Below are 6,000 nucleotides of genomic sequence, written 5' to 3'. Positions count from 1 at the left end.
ATTCATTTCATCCAGAGTATTGGATATTGAAGCCAAAAGGCTTTGATAAGAAACAACTACTGTAAAGCCCCACTATTTTTAAAGGGGTTTTCCACACTTTTTGTACATGATAGCTAATATGAAGCATAGGTGGTTTTATAAAGCACAACAAAGGTAAATTTATTATATTTGCCAGTGCTTCCATCATTGTAATTCTTAGTATTAAGATATAGTAAGATCTTATAGTCTTCCTTATGAATTAGTGAAAAAATATGGAAAATGACCTGAATCTAAAAGTTGAATTTTTTTTCCTGCAATGTTATTGTATCAACATTATGGCCACCAAAGCAAGGCAACAGTACTATGCAGCACACAATGTATGGATTTTGAATCTATAGTGTAGGTATTAGAGGGAAAAGATTCATACAAATAAGGATATAGGGTTTTTAAGTAATGGTAGACAGAAGTATATCTGCAAACTAAATTTACACTTTTTTGTAACAAAAATGACAATGTTCCATATGCACAAAATTTTTCCATATTTGAAAACTAATGGACTCATCATATTTTGTAAAAGTAAGAGAGAAATTGTTAGCAAATGTTACTTGCTTGATTTTTGAGTCCTGTAATACATAAACCTCAAAATGTTCTCAAACCACATAATTGTAATAAAATAGAGTAATCTCTTTAAAGTCTGAAAGCCTAGGAAACTTGGACTTGCATAATAGTTTATGATCTATTCCTCCGTCAACACTGTTTAAATGGATTTTTAAAAGATAATATTTGTGCTATGAAAAATAAGTAAGACAGAAGAAACAACTGCAACAACCAAATCAAAGTAAAACAAATAAAATACAAAGCTTTACATAGATGTACATTTGCCCAAATCAGAAGATTCAAGTTACAGTTTCAGTCCCCATGAAAGTCAATTTACCACCTGAAGAAAGGGATTGGTTTGAATATTCACTGCTGGTTTCCAGTAATGGTTGTCTTTGACTTTAAGGAAGAAAAGAAAAAAAGAAGGATATAAGGAAGGGAGAGTGGGAGGAAGAAAGTAAAGAAGGGAGACAATATTAAAGGTCAAATACCCACAATATTTTATTATAGACCAAAGCACAAACAGTCATTGGGCTACAAAAACTAAACAAATAAGCAAAAATGAAACAAAGAAATACAAACATGCAAAACAACTCAACAACTAGTTTCTCATGAAAACAATCAAAACAATTCCCCCTCAAATAACAACATAAATTTTGTTGAAGCCATAGAAGTACATGAATTTTTAAAAGCATGATATAGAGTGATAGATTATTAACTTGAATTTTTTGTTGTTTTCATTAGAAATTGGTATGGGAATCAGGATGGATCTTTGGGTTGACCATCATGGGGAAGATATTTAACAATGGGTTACATTTAAATAACATGCTGTTAAAGAGATTTCCTGGAGTTCTATAATGTCATGTTAACAATAGTATGTATTTAATTTCAGTGGGTCATCAAAGTCCCAGGAGTAAGATGGGAGTGGTACTGCCCTCCACCAGAAGCAGTGGGTTAACAACTGAGGAAATGGATAAGAAAAAGTTCAACATAATGTATAACTCAATGCACACACTCAATAAATATTAAAACTCCATTTGAACTATTGACGTTTTTGATACTGACAATAAAATAACCTGGAAATTAAATGATATAAACAATATTCTTCACTTAGAAAAATTATATAAAATATATTAATTTAAATTTTATTTAGCATATGATTCTGCACCATTATATAAAGCAAACTATAACTAATGAAAATATTCCTTAATTCCACAGGAAGTAAATGAAGAAAAGCATGGAACTGCAAAAATGCATAATTTTCAGGTATACAGAGTATGACCAAAGAGAGAAATACCTTATACGACAAGGAAAAAAATCTACATTACTTAATAGAGCAGGGAACCAATTAAGAACAGTCCCCTATCTGGTTTAATTAGGCTAACTACAGGTAAGGGAATCCTACAGTATAGGGAGGAGCATTAGGTGGTGAATTCTCACTATATCACTTTCATCTCTGACCCTTCCACTGTAACAGTGTGAAAGATATGTAGTGCTTGACTTTCACCTAGGATTGCCCTTTTAATATGGAGTTTAAATGAATTAGTGCTTTCATGTTACTAGAAAATAAGATCCAAGAGTACCTTGGTCCTCTAAAAAAAGTAGCAAATTTTTTACTCTTAATTATTTTTGTAGATTACAACCAAATTATGGCCCAGTGATACCAAATTTCAGCTTTAGTAAGATGATCCTGTCCCAAACTCTGTGTGCTGTCCGTGGATGAGAAAAGAATGTTCTACATATTAATGATTCAAGGTCAAGAACTAAGTTTTAAAATGCTGCAGAATAAGGAAATCATAAACTAGAGACAATAATTTTATTTTCTTTTTCATATGGTTGTCCAGCTGCAATTCTGATTTATTCTTTCTTTTCAGTCAAAAAGACATGCTTAATAAAATCAGATCTTCTCTGTTTCTTTCCCACTCACTTATTGATCTTAGTAATTAAGCAATAATAAAAATCCACCAGGGGGCAGGAAACTAAAAAATAGAAGTGTTCTGCTAGGTTAAAACACACACACATGCACAGTCACATACCTATACTCATGGATGTGAAATATAAAAGAACAGAAAATCCAACTCCACTTGCTTAGATGAAAGCAGAATTTTATCTGACATAAGCAGAGATGCTACTGCCAAGGAAATACATGAAAAACTTGAGATCTGGGAAGAATGTGTGATTCTTCTTTAGTAATTTTAGAGTTCACTAAAGTTCTTAATTCATGCAGATTTTTCTGTTGAATAATTGATTTTTCCATTTGTAAAGTAACATTTTAATAGTAGGGAACTCTTTTATAGATGTCTGAATAGAGTGTTGAAACAATCAAGATTTCAGTGACAGAAAACAAGACACTGTGGGAATGAGGATATTTTGTTTGGGAAAAATTAATAAAACCAACTTAAAAAGTCAGGTGCCCTTGACTCATGCCCATAATCCTAGCTACTTGGAAGACTGAGATTAGGAGGATCTGGGTTTGAGGTCAGGCAGGCAAATAGTTCCTGAGAACCCCTCTCCCAAATAACCAGAGTAAAAAGAACAAAAGCTGTGGATTAAGATTAAGCAGTAGAACTCTTGCTTTGCAAGCATGAACTCCTGAGTTTGAACCACAGTCCCACAAGGAAAAAAAAAAACATGAAAGGTGAAAAATCTCTCAGGTCATGTTCTTGCTGTTATTCTGGTCTTTAAGCAAGATGTGATTTCTTTTGTTTGTGTATACAGCTAAACCACAGAATAAGTAACTATGGATTAAGACTATTAGAGGAATTATTTCTTACACACTAATGTTAAACAATATTTCAAATCATAATATATATGTGTGTATATATATATTTGCATGTGTGCATCAATCATGTTTGATGTGTGTATCTTCTTAAAATATATCCATACCTCTCTGTAGCTATGTCCCTATCTCCTAGGCACTTGAATAAGGACGAGTTATTATTAAATGGATAAATAATTCATTTAAATAAGTAAGCATTCATGTTTCTTTAAAACCTTTTTTTTTTAGCTTGTGTGACTAGCAAAGACAGAGCAGAGCACATCTTAGCATTAAAGATCATGTAACAAAGCAGAAGAAAGTAAAAAGAATCAAACTTGCTCAGTGGCCACTGATGTTCATTTTAATCTAGTCATATCAATAAACATTCATCTGGATACATTTTTTTCTTTTATCCCCACCACTTCATTGAGCCATGAACTCTGCAGCAGTTAGCATTTAATTAGCTAAATAATTACTTTCAGTAATTTCAGAATTAAAAGCACATTTAAAATTAAATTTTCTGATTCCTGCCTAAATATAAATGCACATCAAGGTAAAGGGACATGGCTTTATTATCTCAAGTGTTCTCTGATCTCTGTGTCTGTAATGATAGTACAATAAGATCGACCATTTAATTACTAGAAATTAACCATACTACAATAATATAGTTATTACTTCACGCAAGTGTATTACAAAGACATTCATTTAAGAAAAGTAAGATTTTCATCACCTTGCATGATAAAAGAAATATTATTTAAAAAATTTATTGAGTGTCAGCTCTGGATCCTTAAAATATACATGAAATTTTGCAAAGAAGCAGAAATTTAGGATGTTCTTAATTTTTCCAAGTAGAAATAGAAATTTTGCATTATTTTACATATTATTACTGAATGGGCCAGGGAAAATTGAGGATGAAGATTTGTTTGGCTAGATAAAAATATACAGTCAGGTGCCTAGGTTTGTCTAAGTGATTAGGAAATGAGAAGTCAGATGCATTTGATTTCAGGTACAATAGTCCAAATTACTTGTCTCATGCAAATGTTAGAAAGTCCTTGGTAGTAAACTATATCCATCCTATGCTAAGTACTTATATGTATAAATACCAGCAACCTGGGTGAGGCATTTGTACCAGAAGAAAATGATAATCTGTAACACAGCATGAACACATTTTGTAGAAAAAGCAATAAACAAATATTCTAACAGCATAGTAAGTATTGATCACAAAAAATTTTAATAGTAGAGTGTGACATTTAGATGGGCAATTGTGCATCAAGAAAATACAAAAGATAAAAATTAATTCATAAAATAAAGAAAGAAAGGAAAATGTATCACTAGGGAAGTCGATATTTCTACTGCAGGGAAATATTACAAACATATTATCATCTATATTGAGCCATAATGATAGGCCTTTTAAATTTTAATAAAAGAAGACTGAGAGGCATATAAACAACGTTCAACATTTAAGGAGTGTGGTAAATCAGATTGTGCTCCTTCTGAAAAGCCTTTGTGACACAGTCGTTTATTCAGGAAAACAAAATTGTTTCCTGTGTCCGTTAACAAGCCTCGCTTTGTGCTGCACAGACTTCTGCGGGGCTGACTCCTGTTTGGAACCGTTTCACACTAATTAGAAATGAGAGAAAAGGCAGTGTTCATGAGCGCCACATCTCTTGGCCCCTTTGAACAGTTCTCTCCCAAAATTAACTCTGTTGTAACCCTGCGTGAATAATAGCTTTGTGGCAACAGTTGAGAGAAATATATTGTTAATAATTGCCATCTTGCTGGGCAAAATGCTGGGACAAATTTTACATAACAGTGTAAAATGCAATAAAAAGGTGAGTTTGTGAAGCTTTGAAAAACAGTTTGCTGTTCAGTTTTGTTTCTAAGAAGCCTCTCAAAATGACTATGAAGAACATCACAAACAGGTAAGAGGAAAAATCTGTGGCAATAAGTTTTTAATTTTAAAAATTATCTTTATATTAGATTGATGCTAAATCTTTAGGTACAGCCAACTATAAAAATGCAGTTTCTTTTTTAAATGACACATATAAAACAAAAAAATTACTTTGAGTTTGATGCAAATAAATCACCAGCAAAGGTTGTTTCCATAGTTAATAAACATTCATAGTTTTGCAGAGCACAATATAGCTTAGAATGCACATATGTTTATGCCTGGGACAGAGAAAGAATGGGAAGGGAACACTGAGAAACAACTTTTGGAGAAGGAGAACAATGTATCAATAGAATCTAACACTTGACTTACTATCTAAAAATTGTGAGATAAAGCAATATAACTTCAAGATGGATGCTCATTTTTGAACCAGTTCGTGCCATATGTATTGTGGCTTCCTTTATGAGACCAGGTTTCTAAAGATTGTTTTTTCAAACTATGCATGAGAGAATATGCTCATTTCCATGCCTTTAACAACTCTTCTAAAAAACCAAAGATCTGGAAAAGAATTGGAAATCAGCAGTATGATTAGACACCCTGCATGGGAGCATCAAATTAGATACACTATTTTCTATGAGTTTATCTTTATTCCAGAGCATGGTAGAAGAAGTTCGATTCTGATAGTTAAATTACCAATGAAATTGAATGAGATCGACATTATAGGTAGATTGTTTGACACAGACTCTTTCATCCACTTAATCAAACAACATATTTTGTG

This window comes from Castor canadensis, chromosome 13, assembly GCF_047511655.1.
Source record: "Castor canadensis chromosome 13, mCasCan1.hap1v2, whole genome shotgun sequence".
Classification (NCBI taxonomy): Eukaryota; Metazoa; Chordata; class Mammalia; order Rodentia; family Castoridae; genus Castor; species Castor canadensis.
Note: the sequence above shows the minus strand (reverse complement) of the source record.